This window comes from Diceros bicornis, chromosome 10 (genome assembly GCF_020826845.1).
Source record: "Diceros bicornis minor isolate mBicDic1 chromosome 10, mDicBic1.mat.cur, whole genome shotgun sequence".
Taxonomy (NCBI): Eukaryota; Metazoa; Chordata; class Mammalia; order Perissodactyla; family Rhinocerotidae; genus Diceros; species Diceros bicornis.
In genome coordinates, this window is record NC_080749.1 from 84,812,451 (window position 1) to 84,831,765 (window position 19,315).

General features: G+C 41.5%; 1 protein-coding gene across 7 annotated transcripts in view; it reads right to left on the bottom strand.

Moving 5' to 3' along the window:
* PLEKHM3 (pleckstrin homology domain containing M3) overlaps positions 1–18,279 on the bottom strand; it is a 175,486-nt gene extending 157,207 nt beyond the window's left edge. Inside the window, exons 1-2 of one of the 7 annotated variants that reach the window (XM_058549716.1) lie at positions 18,143–18,274; positions 12,784–12,840 (exon numbers count right to left, since the gene is read on the bottom strand). The gene's annotated coding sequence lies outside the window, so the exon portion shown is untranslated. Of the gene's footprint in view, positions 1–9,535; positions 9,655–12,783; positions 12,841–16,811; positions 16,941–18,142 lie in introns of those variants that run through there. The other 6 variants (XM_058549717.1, XM_058549718.1, XM_058549715.1 and 3 more) reach the window with 6 other exon arrangements.
* Between the last annotated feature and the right edge of the window lie 1,036 nt (positions 18,280–19,315).

Below are 19,315 nucleotides of genomic sequence, written 5' to 3' on the forward strand. Positions count from 1 at the left end.
ATAAGAGGTTATCAGAAAATGGACTATCTCATCTATGGGATCTTTTATATAAAGCTCATGGTAACCACTAAACAAAAAGTCAGAACAGAGACACAAATGATAAATAAAGAGAAAACTGAGAAAACCATCATAAAGAATCACCAAACTGAACTGGCAGTTGGAAATACACAGGAGGAGAAACAAGGGAGATACAGAACAAGTATTAAATGGCAGTATTAAGCCCTCATATATCAATAAACACTCCAAATGTAAATGGATTGAATTCTCCAATCAAAAGACATAGAGTGGCTAGATGGATTAAAAAACAAGACCCCAAAATATGCTGCCTCCAGGAAACACATCTCAGCTCTAAAGACAAACACAGGCTCAAAGTGAAGGGATGGAAGACGATACTCCAAGCTAATGGTAAACAAAAGAAAGCAGGTGTTGCCATACTTATATCAGACAAAGTAGACTTCAAGATAAAAAAGGCAATGAGAGACAAAGAAGGGCAGTATATAATAATAAAAGGGACACTCCACCAAGAGGACATAACACTTATAAACATATATGCACCTAACACCGGAGCACCAAGTACACAAAGCAACTATTAACAGACCTAAAAGGAGAAATTAACAGCAACACAATAATAGTAGGGGACCTCAACACCCCACTTACATCAATGGATAGATCATCCAGACAGAAAGTCAAAAAGGAAAGAGTGGAATTAAATGAAAAACTAGACCAGATGGACTTAATAGATATACATAGAACACTCCATCCAAAAACAGCAGAATACACATTCTTCTCAAGTGCACATGGAACATTCTCAAAGAGAGATCATATGTTGGGAAACAAGGCAAGCCTCAATAAATTTAAGAAGACTGAAATCATATCAAGCATCTTTTCTGACGATAATGCTATGAAACTAGAAATCAACTATAAGAAAAAAGCTTGGAAAGTCACAAATATTTGGAGACTAAACAACAAGCTACTGAATAACTAAGGGGATCAATGAAGAAATTAAAGGAGAAATCAAAAACTATCTGGAGACAAAAAAAAATGAAAACACACCATACCAACTCATATGGGATGCAGCAAAAGTGGTCCTAAGAGGGAAATTCATAGCAATACAGGCCCACCTTAACAAACAAGAAAAATCTCAAATAAGTAACCTTAAACTATACATAACAGAACTAGAAAAAGAAGAACAAAGAAAGACCAAAGTCAGCAGAAGGAGGGAAATAATAAAAATTAGAGAAGAAATAAATGGAATAGAAACCAAAAAAAACAGTAGAAAGGATCAATGAAACTAAGAGCTGGTTCTTTGAGAAGATAAACAAAATTGACAAACCCTTAGCCAGACTCACTAAGGAAAAGGGAAAGAAGGCTCAAAACATTAAATTAGAAATGAAAGAGGAGAAATTACAACAGATACTGCAGAAATACAAAAGATTATAAGAGAATACTATGAAAAACCATATGCCAACAAATTAGACAATCTAGAAGAAACTGATAAATTCTTAGACTCACACAACCTCCCAAACCAAATCAAGAAGAAATAAGAGAATCGGAATAGACCAATCATACTAAAGAGATTGAGACAGTAATCAAAAACCTCCCAAAAAATAAAAGTCCAGAACCAGATGGCTTCTCTGGAGAATTATACCAAACATTCCAAGAAGATTTAATACCTATTCTTCTCAAACTATTACAAAAAATTGAAGAAGACAGAATATTTCCTAACTCATTCTACAAGGCCGACATCACACTGATCCCAAAGCCAGACAACAACAACACAAAGGAGGAAAATTACAGGCCAATATTGCTGATGAACATAGATGCAAAAATCCCCAACAAAATATTGGCAAACCGAATACAGCAATACATTAAAAGGATCATGCGCCATGGTCAAGTGGGATTTATACCAGGGACACAGGGATGGTTCAACATCTGCAAATCAATCAATGTGACACACCACATTAACAAATGAGGAATAAAAACCACATCATCATCTCAATAGATGCAGAGAAAGCATTTGACAAGATCCAATATCCATTTATCATAAAAACTCTCAATAAAATGGGCATAGAAGGAAAGTACCTCAACATACTACTAAAGGCCATATGTGACAAACCCACAGCCAACATCATACTCAATAGGGAAAACCTGAATGCCATCCCTCTGAGAACAGGAACAAGTGGAAGAACAGAACAGTAGAAGGGTGCCCACTCTCACCACTCTTATTCAACATAGTACTGGAGGTTTTGGCCAGAGAAATTAGGCAAGAAAAAGAAATAAAAGGTATCCAAATTGGCAAGGAAGAAGTGAAACTCTCGCTGTTTATAGACGACATGATTCTATACATAGAAAACCCTAAAGAATCTGCCAGAAAACTATTAGAAATAATCAACAACTACAGCAAAGTTGCAGGGTATAAAATTAACTTACAGAAATCAGTTGCATTTCTATACTCTAATAACAAACTAACAGAAAAGAACTCAAGAATACAATCTCATTTAAAATCACAACAAAAAGAATAAAATATCTGGGAATAAATTTAACCAAGGAGGTGAAAGACCTATACAATGAAAGTTATAAGATATTATTGAAAGAAATTGATGATGACATAAAGCAATGGAAAGATCTTCAATGCACATGAATTGGAAGAATAAACACAGTTAAAATGTCCATATTACCTAAAGCAATCTACAGATTCAAGGCAATTCCAATCAGAATCCCAGTGACATTCTTCACGGAAATAGAACAAAGAATCTTAAAATTCATAGGGGGCAACAAATGACCCTGAATAGCTAAAGCAATCCTGAGAAAAAAGAACAAAGCTGGAGGCATCAGAATCCCTGACTTCAAAATATACTACAAAGGTGTAGTAATCAAAACAGCATGGTACTGGTACAAAAACAGACACACAGACCAATGGAACAGAATTGAAAGCCCAGAAATAAAACCGCACACCTATGGACAGCTAATCTTCGACAAAGGAGCCAAGAACATACCATGGAGAAAGGCAAGTCTCTTCAATAAACGGTGCTGGGAAAACTGGACAGCCACATGCAAAAGAATGAAAGTAGACCATTGTCTTTTGCTGTACACAAAAATTAACTCAAAATGGATTAAAGACTTGAAGGTAAGATGTGAAACCATAAAACTATAGGCAGTACATTCTTTGACATCAGTCTTAGAAGCATCTTTTCAAATACCATGTCTTCTCAGGCAAGGGAAACAAAAGAAAAAATAAACAAATAGAACTACATCAGACTAAAGAGCTTCTTCAAGGCAAAGGAGACCAGGAACAAAACGAAAAGACAACCCACCAACTAGGAGAAAATATATGCAAATCATATATCTGACAAGGGATTAATCTCCAAAATATATAAAGAACTCATACAACTCAACAACAAAAAAGCAAACAACCTGATCAAAATATGGGCAGAAGGGGCCGGCCCGGTGGTGTAGTGGTTAAGTTCAGCACGCTCTGCTTTGGTGGCCTGGGGTTTGCAGGTTTGGATCTCGGTCGTGGACCTACTCACTGCTCATCAAGCCATGCTGTGGCGGCAACCCACACACAAAATAGAAGAAGACTGGCACAGATGTTAGCTCAGGGCCAACCTTCCTCAAGCAAAAAGAGGAGGATTGACAATAGATGTCAGATCAGGGCTAATCTTCTCACAAAAAAAAAAAAAAAAGAAAGAAAGAAAGAAATGGGCAGAACATATGAACAGACATTTTCCCAAAGAAGATATACAGATGGCCATCAGGCACATGAAAAGATGTTCAACATCACTAATCATTAGGGAAATGCAAATCAAAACTACAATGAGATATCACCTTCTACCTGTTAGAATGGGTATAATTACCAAGATAAAAAATAACAAATGTTGGAGAGGATGTGGAGAAAAAGGAACCCTCATACACTGCTGGTAGGAATGCAAACTGGTGCAGCCTCTATGGAAAACAGTACGGAGATTTCTCAAAAAATTAAAAATAGAAATACCATGCGACCCAGCTATCCCACTACTGAGTATTTATCCAAAGTACTTGAAATCAACAATTCAAAGAGACTTATGCACCCCTATGTTCATTGCAGCATTATTCACAATAGCCAAGACATGGAAGCAACCCAAGTGCCCATCAACTGATGAATGGATAAAGAAGATGTGGTATAATATACACACAATGGAATACTACTTAGCCATAAAAAAAGACAAAATCGTCCCATTTGCAACAACATGGATGGACCTTGAGGGTATGAGGTTAAGCAAAATAAGCCAGACAAAGACCAACACTGCATGATTTCACTCATATGTGGAAGATAAACAAACATATGGACAAACAGAACAGATTAGTGGTTACCAGAGGGGAAGGGGGTTGCAGGGTAGACGTAAGGGGTAAAGGGGCACATATATATAGTGACTGACAAATAATAATGTAGAGCTGAAATTTCACAATGTTATAAAGTATTATGACCTCAAGAAAATAGTAATAAAAAAATTATTTGTATAGTGTTGTTCCCAGTTCTAAAAGTAACAAGTACGCATAGAAAATCTGGAAAATACTGACAGATATGGAAAAGAAAATAAAAATCAGTCATGATCTGATAACTAAGAGAAAATAAGTCAACAGTTAGGTGTGTTTTTGTCCAAAATTTAATTGGAATCAGATTATATATTCAGTTTGGGTACACTGTCCGTTTAATGTATGCTCAAAAGCAAATACCAGAAATTACTATCCTTGAGAAAAAAAAAAGAAATGTCCCAGAGTGTACTGTGCCTACTTAGACCTTACAACCTGGCATAAGGCCCCACTCGGTTAAACTTCTCTGCTACAGCTAACAGCCTCCTTGTCACACACTCATGAGTGTTCTTCAAAGTCCTGAGCCTCCTTGCTATTGTTAGCCAGCCCCTTCTCAGACATTTCCTCCTGGGGAGTTTCCTCTCATTTCTGCCGTCTCATTCTCAGGCTCCACCTTCTTCTTTTCCTCCTGGCGTCCTCACCAAATGGGGGCACTGCCTGAGCTCTCTACTCTGACTGAAGTAACACGTTGTCCTTAGGTCAATTTATCCACGCTTGTGGCTTCAATAATTACTTCTATATTCACGCTTTCCAAATTTCCACCTTCAGTCTCAGTCTCAGGCCTGACGTCTGGTCCTGTGTTCCTAATTATTTGTAGGACATTTCTACCTGGCTTTTCTCATGGCAAAATTAAGCTCAATTTGTCTAAAATCACATTCAGTTATTCACTGAACAAATATTTGCTGAGTGCTGCCTATGAGCTGGACACTGTTCTAGGCAGTGGGGAGACATTTGCAAATAAAATCCTTCAATGACACTTCCGTTGATGACAAGGTCCAACTCTTTAACCTGATACTCTAGCCCTTTCATAATTTTGGCCTAGCTTGCCTCTCCAACTTCTGACTTCTCTTCCGTAATACACTCTTTTCCTCCAAACTGGAATGCTATTGCTCAAATTTTATGTTTCACCAACTGCAAAACTTTGCTTACAGTTATTTCTGAGGTACCCTCTCCCCACCTCTACCTACTGAAATTCTCTCCACACTTCAAACTCAAATGCCACCTCTTCTACAAGCTTTCTTTGATCCCTGCTCCTAAAACAGTCTCTTTCTTTAAACATCCACAGAATGTCTTTGGTACTACCCCACAATATACATTGCATGCTGCCTGTTCCATCTGAAATGAGGATGATGATCATAATTATCATTTATCAAAAGCCTATTTTGTGGCAGTTACTTTACCTGTTACTTTATATCGCTAAGCTTCATGATGTGTAATGTGGGTACTATTATCCTCATTTTACAGATGAGGAAACTGAGGCTCAAAGATATATAACTTGCCTGAGGTCACACACCAACCCTACTGGACTAATAGCAACTTCAGAGTAGCGATTATGCTATGTATTTCATTTTTTATAACCGCCACTGGACCTAGAACTATGGCTAGTACACAATGGGCGCTCAGTAAATATTTTTTGAATGAACGTCTGAATAAAGAGTATGTTTTCAAAGCACTAACACCTGTAAACATAAATACCACTCTGGTTTTCTGACAAAAGTATATTTGAATTCATTACAAGCTCGTTAAAGTAAAATTTGACATACTTTCCAACACATTATGTTGACTGGAGCTTTTAAAATTTTTCTTAGTAGAGAAAGATTCTAAGCTATTGAAACCAGGTTTAAAAACAACATGGCAAAAGGTCAGGTAACAAAGATCTCACTAATACCTTTTATAGAAACAAAAGCACCTATGCAGCACTTAGGAATTATTTTGTGAACCACTCCAGATCAGTAGCTTGGCTGTTCTCATTTTCCAGTGACTTAGAGCTCAAGCTCTTTCTAATACCATAAAGAGATGTTCCCTTTGAAATACCCACAGGCAATCCATTGAAAGCATTTTTCAGTACATCTTTGTGCTTGTTTATTGTGTCCACTTGCAAAGTCACTGAGACATTGATGCCCCAAGATGTTTTCCCAGAAACCAAACTAAATATAAGCACGGCACTTCAAATCTCAGATTGTTTTGCTATTGAAGGCAATAATGTTATTGTGCCCCTATGTCAAATACTGGATTGGAAAGCCAAGGCTTCTGACTGAGAAGCTCATTTCATAAAACTGCCAGAGTTCCAATATGTCCTGCCTTTAGAAACAAAACAGACAGACACAAACTTCAGTTATGTGAGTGTCTCAAAATGCAGACTCTACGCTTTCCATTTCCCTTTACCTCCATGGCAGGGAAGAGTGATTAAAAAACACAGAAAACCACCACTCCAATTATCTTCACCCTAGGACTGAGGTGAACAAGGCAAAAACTCCCATCATAGAAACCACATGTTGCTAGTCAGCCTCCAGCTGTAACAGGAAGTAAACGACCAGTGCATACAGGCACCATGAGCCAAGCCAGCTGGTGTGGGCTGAATATGCGACAGACTGCAACAACAATGTAACCACCACTCCAAGAGGGTACAGTGAGACCCAGACATGCAAGATGCCCAAAAAGAGCTAAGGAAGTAGCTTTAGATTTAAAGATGTCATCAGCTCATATAACTATTTAGATCTTCTACTTGAGCCTCAGTAATGGGGGCTGTGTTTCCAAACCCAATACAGGACTGAATTTCATCCAATTTTCTCACATAACTCCTCAAATTGAGTTAACCTGAGGAAAAATCACTTGACTTTACTGAGAATAATCATCTTCACATGCATGGTTTAGAGTCTGTCTTATAAAGTGCTTGATAAACTTCTTGATAAATACATGTATTAACCCCACAAGAGAGAGTGGAGTAAAGCAGCAGGACTATTTCAACGATGATGAAAGAGAGACCAAGATGACTCACCTATGTCAGTCGAAGGCCCCGTGGGGGAAAGAAAGGAGGTTCCTGGAATCCCTGTCTAATTACTAAGTCCTGTGGGCCACCGAAGTTCAACTACCTTTTAAATCACCTTAAATCGCCCAGGGGCCCTGAGGTTAGAAGGACCATAAACAAGGAGTAAGTAGGTTGAGTCCAACCCACGAGCCACCCAGGTCTGAGTTTGTTCAACGGGACAGAAGTGTGGCAATGTGAAGAACACAAACTTCTGACACCAGAAAGGTTCATGTCCCAGCACTGCCTTCTAAGCTGAATGACTTCCAGCAAGTCAGGCTGACTCAGGACTTTTGGGCCTGCCTTATCTGCAAAATGGAAATCCTGCCAATGCCTGCCCCCATCTACCTTAGAGAGTTGTGAAGCATAAATGCAGATAATGTATGTGAAAGTTCTTCGTAAAATCTGAAACAATTACTACTCCTATTAGAAGCTAGCTGATTCCTAACCACACAACCATTTATACCCAACAAACATTTACAGAGGATAGACAAGTACCCAAACACTATGTTAGATGTTAGAGACACAAAGTACAGCTCCTGCCCTCGAAGAGCTTAATAGCTAGTGAGGAAACAACACAAAACCAAGTGTAAAAGGTACCTTAACAGAAGTATACAAAATGTGTCACAGGAACATAAGTAAGGAATCATTACTAATCAAGGGACAATAAAGGGTCTAAGTGACAGAACACAATTAAACAACATAATGACAAGTATACAGAGATGACTTCAGTTGAAAGAAACCAAAGACAAGGGAAACAAACACAAACAAAACCAATCATACCTGCTCTAGAAATGATGCTGCTTCTGGCATCTACAGTATGTGGAATTTACAGTAACAGCTTCAAAGGTCCCACCAAAGAGTGAGCTCAAAGTAAACTAACAACTGCACAAACGGAAGGTATGAGTGCAGAGGGCTTCCTCACAGGCTGCTCAAGTCTTTCTGACCCATAGAAACATCCCTGGCCAACAGAAGGCTTTTGCTGGGTGGCTGGGATGTCATGGGAAATGAATAATGACCTCACTTCCTGTTGACTTTAACTCCTTAGTTCACTGTAGCTGATTAGCAGAAGGGAGAATACTTACGACTTTAACCTTCAAAACAGCAATAAGCTTATGGGTTGACACATATTCACAAAACTGGTTCCTTTGGGCATTTAGGGTGAATGTATACGAGAAGTAATTAACAGATTTTTTTCTTTCTCCTCTACACTTGAACCTGCTAAAATATGAGCCTGGGTCTTTGTTAAATGGCATCCAGCACGTACCAGACCCATGGTAAGGTCTAAGCAAAAGGTGACTCACTTCTTATTTGAAAGGGCAGACATACTCCGTGGTAATGGGCTGCCTCCATGAGCCCTCCCTCCCCTTTGGACTTAATCTGTGACAATGACCTTGGCTACCAAGCAGCCTCTTGTTAGGAGTTCTGCTCCCAATTCTGTTAGGAAACAGGCACGGCTGGCAAAGGCAGACAGAACGCTGTCTTTGACCCTCAAAGATCAGGACAAGGCAAGGCAAAATAACAAGCTGAGCCTTTGTTATTTTACTATGTACAACATGAAGGCCAGAAAAATCTCTGCCCATCATACAGGACAAAGGAAAAGTTTACAAAGTATGAATGAGAAGAACAGTAGGAACTACCTTTTCATCCCCACATCTGGGATTAAATTTCTTTTATTATGGACAACTATCATTAGAATGCAATGGACTTTTACAAAGCAATACTGCAATGTGTAAACATTCCTGAGCTCTGATCGGTCTACATGTCTTTGACTGTTTTGATCTGACATTAGGATGACAGGCATACCACAGCTGGGACTCAAATAGTTGCCCCACATCAGAGACTATGCTGTACTAAACTCTTTTAAAATGTCCTGCAGAGGACTCCTTCAATGTGGATGGACTCATGTTAAATGTGGAATGACGTATTTAATAAAATGTTTAAAAACAAAATAAAGATAGTTCCTATAATTCCTAAGCTAAGACCAAGATTAGAGTCATAGCTAATATTTATTGAGCACTTACTAAAGGGCAGTCATTATGTTAAGCCCTTTATCTGCATTATGTTGTTAAATCCTCACAACAATCCTATCAGAGAACTGCTATTATTATTACCACTTTACAGATTAGGAAATTGAGATTTAAAGAAATGAAGTACCTTGTCCAAAGTAATATGGCCAGTAAGTGAGTGGCAACAAGACTCGAAAATGCACATACAGTCCTGTATGACAATTAATAGCAAATTAATTACCCTGAGATAATACAGCTAAAATTTTACACACATAGTGCTTTGAATTTTAGTATCAAACTCTGGCAACTTTAACTAATGTTATTTATAATCTTTCTGTTTGTTAATCCCACGACTCAGAAAGTTAATGGTTAAATATCATCTTTACACCCAGGGAAAAAGTTTATACTTAATTTACAAAAAAAAAAATCACTTCAGTAATACTTCTGTGTCATTGTAAGTTCTCTAAGCGAATGTGGATGAGAGGTCCCTGAACAAACAGAATAAAAGGCTGTTCTCTAAATCGCCAACCTCAATTCTCTTAGTGACCTTGGATACAGCACTTGGAATGTCTGCAAGGGTGTAATAACTGTGACTTCATTTAGGCCAAAACAAGTGCTTTTGCAAATGTTTACATAGTCCTAATTGCCCAAAACTTTATTACTAAAGTTTCCCCAAGACACCATTTTTCATTTAGTCAATAAATAGAAACACTTGTAAAAAATGTTTGCTTAAAAAAACATGCAAATAAGTATTTCTGTCAAAAGAATTAAAAGAAATATTTTCAAATTAGACGTTACTATAGATAATTAAAACATATTTTAACTAAGTCATGTCCAAATAAATTGCCTCCTTCTAAAACCAACTTTTTTTTCGGTGAGAGTGAGAGGACAAATATCAATGTATATGAGGTTCAAACAAAATAACAAAGTTGTCTCACAACCTTCAGTCTTGTTTCTTAAATGTATTAAAAGAGGATATGCCCAGGTTTCATATGACCACGCTACAATGAAAACACAGACGTCATATATAACCTTTCAGTAAAGGGCATTTACTGTTGGACCACAAGATCTGGAGTTAGAAGACTTGAGTTTGAACCTTCCATGCACTACTACCAGATGTGAATCTGGGCAAGTCATTTGAAACTAAGTTCCAGTTACTTCCACGTAGGTCAAATAAGGACACCTGTCCTGCCTTCTTCAAAAGATGTTTTGGAGCGTAAATCGAATGACATGATGGAGCGCTTTGTGAACGCCAAAGTAGGGTACAGGATGCCGACAGGGGTCGTCTGTATGATACCAGGGAAAGGGTCACCACATTCTCTTTGATCTCCTCCCACTATAAACCAACCAACCAACTAGTCGATTGAGTGGTAACAGCAATCAGTTCAGAAAGCACTAAGATAAGGTTTTAATTTACTCAAGGGTTCCTTCTGCACTGTGCAAGGCAGCATGAGTTGCTGTGCATCAGCTTTTCTGGTCGGATTCAGTACTGCAAGATGCAGGATGATTCAAAAGGAGTATCTCTTCTCAAAGAAGAATAAACAAGTAAATCCCTCCCTGTCCCCCAAGTGCCTCTACAGCTAGGATTCTTCTCCCTTCTCCCTTTTTCTTCCCATTTTTTGAAGATATTTGTTCTTTCTGAGTCTTTCTGAGTGAGTCAGATTTCTGACTCCACTTCTCACCATCCATTCATTCTCTCCAATAAGCAATCTGGTTCTGCCTCAGCTGAAACCGCACAGGCAAATGTCACCAACAACATTCTTGTTGCTAAACCCAAGAGACTTGTTGCTGCACATCTGACCTCTCAGCAGTACTTGCCGGTTGAACCCCCACTCTGCCTTGCTCTCACGAATTCACTGAACAGTCTCTTCTGGTACCTCTCCTTTTCTCAGTCCCCTGCATGAACTCACTTTCCTATGCCCATATCATAAAGGCAGGTGCTCCTCCATTTTCCCCATGACCCTCGCATTCAGTTCCTTTTCTGCCTGAGTAATCTGCATCCCTGTGGCTTCAGCTGCAATCCACATGGTGGATGAGGAAGAGATTGTTCTCCTGAGCTCTGACTCACATATGCAACTGCCTTTTGAATGTGCCCTAACTCCTAATATACAGAAAACCCAACTCCTCATCTTCCCCTCAACCTGCCCCTGCTCCTGGCAGTCTCCATTTAGTGAAGGACATCATCATCCGCCCCAGAAAGATGAACATCAGCCTTGACCCTTCTGGCTCCTCACCTGCAATCACTCCAAACCAGCAAGTCATATTAACTCTACCTCTACAAGATCTGCCAAATTTATTCATTCTCTCCTTCTTTACTGCCTTGGTTCAGACACCACCATCCAGGCTCCCTCCTTTCAGTCTTGCCCTCCATGAATCCATTCACCACATTGCAGCCAGGGTGGGCTTTCTAAAATTAAAGCCCTGTTATCTTCTGGATAAACCATACACTCCTTAATATTGCCTGTAAGAGCTCAGGGCCCCTTACTTTCCTGGACTTCTCTCCACACCCCAACCACCACCACACAGGCACACAACTTGGCTTATTCTAATTCCGCCTTCAGGTCTTTGCTGAGATATCACTTCTTCCCTGGCCTCCCACACCCATTTTGGACATCCCTTTTAAGTGTTCCCATAGCACCCTGATTTCCTCAATTATAATGCTTTTCACTCTGTAAAAATCGCCTGTTTACTTGTGTGTCTTCCCAACTAGAATAAGCTTCATGAAGGCAAGAAATGTGCCCACTTTGTTCAAGACTATATTCCTGGCTTCAAGTACAAGAGCTATGTGCCATGGCACAAAAAAAGTGCTCACTTCTTACTTGTGCAATCAATGAATCAATGAATCCCTGAGGGTAGAAGAGAAGTTGTTCTGGAAAAGTTCAAGTGCTAATAAATATGGATCAAGAACACATGGGAGGAGATCATTTAGCTAATTTCCTGGAGTACAAAAACTGCTGGTTACATTTCTGACATTTTCTAACCTATAATATATGCTCCCTGTTCTGTGACTGAAAATCTGCATTTATAATCATATTTACAGGTGAAGTAGATATTTAGCAATTTCCCAATTAGATAAATGTCCACAAGTAAACTGGATAATGCAGAGCAGAGCAGCTTTAGCTTATACTGAATTATAAATTGGTTACACTAATCAAGATAACTGGACAAACAAATCTCTACCATACTCATAAATGTGGCATATAATCGGGGAATCCACCTTTAAACACAGAACTCAAATTAACAACTAATGAGTGTATGAAAAACAAACAAAACGTTAATGAAAATAACACGCCTGACATCTCAATGCAATGGCCTCTATATTTGATTTTGGATTTTGCTGATAATTCATGTTGCCATCAAGATTAATTACACTCGTGGACCAAATAAAGTTCTTACCTTATTGTCAGTATGAAGGTAAATTATGTGGGCTTCTTATTGTCTGTCTGGTAATATCTACAGCAGCCAATGAAATAGAGCAAACACAATGCATGGAATTACACTGGTGGTCATTTTTACCAACACTCTCATTCAGTACTGACTTCTCTGAACTATTTAGCTTGCACAGGAGCTCCAAGCTAGACTACTTATGAACCAAATACAAAATCCACTCTAAAAGAAAATGAAAAAATAACAAAGAAATTCCTTGCTAGATATCCTTCCATACAGTTGCTTTTAAGGTGTTAACATTCCCCATGAAGAATATCAGCATTTGGCTATCAGCCAATGGGGCAACAGACACTTTCTGACTCTTCTACAGGTGTGGGAGGATAGGGTGAAGTGAAAATAGGAAAGGGAGCCAGTGGAAAAATGGAGTAGCAATGGTTTGGTGCTCCTGGGAACTGTTTAGAGATGGAGAATCCTAAAAAATCTCCCCAAATGATCTAACCTTTTCCAGGTTTCTACTAAAATCAGGTCTTCTGAAATTAGTAAGTAAAATAGCACCCATCTACCTGCTTGCTTCTTAAATATGTAAATGTAGGACTTGACTTCAAGTATTACGGGAAGGCTGCACACATGATTAAACTGGAATAGAGGAGATCAGATTTCTGATAAATATTCAATAAATATTAGCTTTGGATGTTTTTTTAATGCAGATGTTACTAGCGTAGGTCCAGCTTGGTTTTCCTAGTCATAACATGCAGGGGTCTTTCTTTTGCAAATGGTTACATATCCATCATAGTTCTTTGTTTTCCACGTGTATAATTAACCTAGGTCTATAGCCCAAAGCCTAAAATCCATCAATCTGGGAGAAAACTAAAGACTTTTAATGTAAATTCAACCTTGCACCTTCTTTTTCTTTTACATCAGTATGATATTCAGTGATCCTTCCCCCACAAAGCTTCCACTGATTACCCTATGGAGAAATAAATTATCCAACTTTATTTCACTCTTTCCAACAATATTTATCATTTCCTATCTCATAGTTTTTCTAAAACAATCACTTTCTGCCACAGTTATTTATGGATTTTTATTTTCTCCATTATTTGACTGGACAACGTTTTAGACTCATTGTATTCCTCACATGTAGAGACTTTTAAAATAGTGTTTACTGACTATTGTGATTATAAACAACTAATACATGTTCACTGTTCAACATTTTAAAAATACAGAAAAGTATAAAAGGGAAAATAAGCAATGCCTATTCACCCTCCAAGGGGAAAAAGCACCACCTCATTTGGGTCCTGTCAGCCCCTTTCCTAGGTAGGTAGATCTTTCTGTTTTTTTAAACATAGTTGAGAGCACACTGTAGATACAGTTCTCTATCCTATTTTTCACCCATTTAGCAATAATTGCAAACACTTTTCCACACCATTGAAATTCTTCATAAATATCCTTTTAAATGTCTGTATAATACCGTATCTTTTGATGATACCATAATTCATTTAAACTGTTGCCCTGTTGTTAGGCATTTAGACTATTGCCAATATCTGACTTTTCTAACCAAAGCCATATTAAGCATTTGTGATCATTAACTTTTAAAAAATTTCTCATAAGTTCCTTTGGATAGACTGCTAGAAGTGGAATTACTGGGTCAAAGGGCAGGAACATTAGTGAGGCTTTTCACATATTTAGCCAATGAGCTTTTCAGAAAGGTTATAACATTTGCACACCTCACAGCATGTGAGACTGTGCTCCACTGCAACACTAACTGATGTGGAAATTGCAATTTTTTAAAATCTATGTAAATTTGAGAGCTGGAAAAATGGTATCTTGCTGTTGTTTCAATTTCATTTCTTTGATGACTGGAAAGAGAATGCATTTTCGTATGTCATTAGCCATTTAATTTTCTCTTCTATGGATAGTCTGTTCCTGTCTTTGGCCCATTTTTCTGTTGGAGTCTGCGTTAGTTCTCTATTGCTATATCCACAAATTTCCACAAACTTACTAGCTAAAAACAACACCCATTTCTTATTTCACAATTCTGAAGGTCAGAGTCTGGGTAGGCTTGGCTGAGTTCTCTGCTCAGAGTTTCTCTCAAACAGCTGAAATCAAGGTGTTGGCCAGGCTGGGCTCTTAACTAAAGGCTCTGGTAAAGAATCTAGTTCTAAGCTCATTCCATTTGTTGGCAGAATCCAGTTTCCTGTGGCCCTAGGTCAGAGGTTCCAGTTTCCATGCTGGGCTACCCTCAGCAACACTAGGCCCCCTGCATTTCTCAAGGCTGACCTGTTCCTTCTCAAATGTCCCCTCCATCTTCAAAACAGCAACAGCATGTTCAGTCCTTCTCAGGCTTCAAATCTCTCTGATTTCCCCAGCCAGGGACAGCTCTCCACTTTTATAGGCTCCTGTGATTAGATTAAGACCACCCGGAAAATTTCCCTATTTTAAATTAATCTGTGCCATATAACATAACACAATCAAGGGAGTGATATTTCATCATATTTACGGGTTCCAGGGATTAGGCATGCAATCTTGGTGGAGGGACATTTTTAGAATTGTACATGCCATGGAATGCCATAGAATCTTAGGTGGTGTTTCTTTTTCTTTCTTTTATTTTATTTTTTTGCTGAGGAAGATCTGCCCCGAGCTAACCTCCATTGCCAATCCTCCTCTTTTTTTTTTTGCTTGAGGAAGATTAGCCTGGAGCTAACATCTGTGCCAATCTTCCTCCACTTTTTCTGTATGTGGGACACTGCCACAGCATGGCTGGTGAGGGGAATAGGTCCACGCCCGGGAGCCGAACCCTGGAACCCAGGCCACCCAAGCGGAGCATGCAGAACTTGAACCACTCAGCCTCAGGGCTTCTTTTAATTTGTTTGTGCTCTTTATGATGTCTTAATTGCGTGAATTTACTAAATAAATGAATCTTACTGATGACTACCAGAAGCTGTACTTTCACAATGGCAAAGGCAACTGTGGATGGGGCTGCTGTGTGCTAATAATGATTTTGAATACATAACTTTGCTAACATTGGTATTTTAAAAAATTTTTGATGTTGGGAAAATAACACATTATATAAAATTTACCATCTTAACCATTTTTAAGTGTACCGTTCAGTACTGTTAATTATATTCACATTGTTGTACAACCAATCTCTAGATCTCTTCATCTTGCAAGACTGAAATTCTATACCCATTGAACAACTCTCCATTTTGTCCCTCTTCTCAGCTCCTGGCAACCTCCATTTTACTTTCAACATGGTATGTTTTTATTTTACGCATTTATTAACAAACGTGTATAGAGCAGTTACTACAACTACATGCATTGTTCTAAGCACTTCAAAAATACTAACTCATTTAATGCTCATAATAACCCTATGAGATCAGTATTGTTATTATTCCCATCCTACAGATTAAGAAACACAGCATGTCAGCTGCCCAAGGTCACACAATATGAAGTGGCCAGGCAGGAATTCAACCTAGCCTGGCTTTATAGTTCTTGCTATGAATCATTGCATTGTGAACAGATTCACTGTAAAGACAAACTCATCAGGCATGAACATTATTTCCTTGATGTACATGATTTTAAAACACTTCTCCATGTGCCATTTAACCTAATATTCTTCTACTGACTAAAAGTTAGGCTATGTGACCATGGTGACACAAGTCTACTGACCTTCTAGCCCAATTTTGGTTAAGGCATTTTCTTGAAGTTACTGAAACAAAAATTGCCTTGTGTTTTTTAGATACACCAATTGTCACTTACATGTGGTATTTAATAATAAAATTCCTTATTAATGAATACAAATCAATGTATTATGACTAATGAAATTAAAATATTAAAGAAAAAAAAAAAAAACCTAGGTGTTTCTCTTTTCCAAGGAGGAGAAAAGAAAAGGAGGAAAACAATTTCCAAATCAGTTGACAGCAGCATGGCTCAATCTCGATTTACTTGGTAAACTCACACCTGCCCTGCCTGGCAGGCCATGCGTCTGGACCTGTTTCCATCTGACTTGTTTGTCGGAGGCGGGTCTGAAATCCCCTCACCGTGACTGAGTAGCTGGGTGATCCTCCCCCGGAAGCCCGAATCCCGCCTGCCGTCCGTCTCACGGTGTCACCGTCAGTCACATGGCGTCACCATCTCTCACAGCGTCATTCACTGAACAGAAAAACCAGCGGGTCGACTGAGGACCACCGCTGCGTCTCGGGAGCCCCGCCCGACGTGAGGTTCGGTTCCAGGACCAGGACCAGAACTAACCCTACAGACAGGATGCGCTCTCCTCTCACCCGGTCTCTCCTCACCCCCGGTCTCTCCTCACCCCGCGTCTTTCCTCTCACCCTCGGTCTCTCCTCTCACCCGGTCTCTCCTCACCCCCGGTCTCTCCTCACCCCGCGTCTTTCCTCACCCCGCGTCTCTCCTCTCACCCTCGGTCTCTCCTCTCACCCGGTCTCTCCTCACCCCCGTCTCTCCTCACCCCGCGTCTCTCCTCACCCTCGGTCTCTCCTCTCACCCGGTCTCTCCTCACCCCCGGTCTCTCCTCACCCCGCGTCTTTCCTCACCCCGCGTCTCTCCTCTCACCCTCGGTCTCTCCTCTCACCCGGTCTCTCCTCACCCCCGTCTCTCCTCACCCCGCGTCTCTCCTCACCCTCGGTCTCTCCTCTCACCCGGTCTCTCCTCACCCCCGGTCTCTCCTCACCCCCCGTCTCTCCTCACCCTCGGTCTCTCCTCACCCTCGGTCTCTCCTCACCCCGCGTCTCTCCTCTCACCCCGTCTCTCCTCACCCCGCGTCTCTCCTCACCCCCGGTCTCTCCTCACCCCCCGTCTCTCCTCACCCCGCGTCTCTCCTCACCCCCGGTCTCTCCTCACCCCGCGTCTCTCCTCAACCACCGGTCTCTCCTCACCCCCGGTCTCTCCTCACACCCCGTCTCTCCTCACCCCGCGTCTCTCCTCACCCCCGGTGTCTCCTCAACCCCCGTCTCTCCTCACCCCCGGTCTCTCCTCACACCCCGTCTCTCCTCACCCCGCGTCTCTCCTCACCCTCGGTCTCTCCTCTCACCCGGTCTCTCCTCACCCCCGGTCTCTCCTCTCACCCGGTCTCTCCTCACCCCCGGTCTCTCCTCTCACCCCGTCTCTCCTCACCCCCGGTCTCTCCTCTCACCCGGTCTCTCCTCACACACAATTCATGACAGGAGCAGACGCCGCGTCATGCCACCTCCCTCACCCGTCACCCGCCGCACTGAACGGCGGTCTCCGGCACCAAACAACCCAGAGCAGGAAGAGGCAGAAGCACCGCAACCCCGGAGCTTCCCGGCCCCACAGTGCTGTCACCACAGCCCCATCGCCTCCCCTCCCCCGCCGGGCGCTGGCAGACGCTCACCTGGCCGCCGCCTCTCCCCTCACCTGACGGCCTGCGGCCTGCTCCCGGCGGGGGCCTCCCGCCTCCGGGAGGGCCCGCCTGACGATGCCGCCGCCTCACGATGCCGCCGCTGCCGACCGCTGCGCCCCTGTATTGACAAGCGCGTCGCGGTCCCTCTCTGAAATACTTCCCCGGCCCAGGAAGCGAGGCCCGGCACACAGGTTCCAGGCTGCAGGAGCGTCCTCCTTCCCGGACGCCCTGCCGGCCCCTGCGCGCCGTCTGCTGATGCCACACCACACAGCGCACCACACGGTTCCTCACACCTTTGGGGACAGTGGCGCGTGCGGGTCTCCGCACTGTTCTCCCGACGCCCCCATGCATGTTGGCAATCGGAACACACCGGGGACCCGACCGCTTTTAGCAGCCCCTGTCCAAGAGAATGACCAGAGATGCCAGCTCTTTCTGAAAGTGGACCATCAGAACTGTTAAAAAACGGAAGTCTGCTGAGTGAGACCTAAAGATCTGGGCTTATTCGACGATCGTGAGGCGGGCACATGGACAGGAGTTCCCGGAGCTGTACCGGCTGGAAGACTTCCATAGGCGGAAGGACGGACAGGGAAGCTATTCTAGCAAAAAGCAGGTGGTTTGTGGCAAGGTCGCTTCCTTTAGGGGACGGCAGGGGTCCATCAGGCAGGTGGCCTCACCAGCGCTGAGCAGGACATTCCTGAGACTGGTGTAAGATTCCATTTCTGGGAGAACCGAAACTGTAATTAAGTCTGGGTGTGGTGACCTGGAGCTTAGCATAAGTGACTCCATTTGGGGCCTGTTGTCTTGGGTTTTTTTGTTTTGTTTTTGTTTTTGGTGAGGAAGATTGGCCCTGAGCTAACATCTGTGCCCATCTGCCTTTATTTTCTATGTAGGTCACCACCACAGCATGGCTTGATGAGTGGTGTAGGTCTGCACCTGGGATCTGAACCCAGGAACCCCCGGCCACTGAAGTGGAGCCCCCGAACTTAACCACTATGCCACCCAGTGGGCCCCCTGTTGTCTTGTTTTTAACAGAACCTAGAGATTGCTTCTCATTTCAGGTTTGGAGCTGGATGAAAATCAGTTTTCACTGCCCTTTCATTTTGTAGCCAGCAATTTGAAAGGGGATGGTTTTGAGGGGAGGTCTTCAACCCTCAATCTGATTCC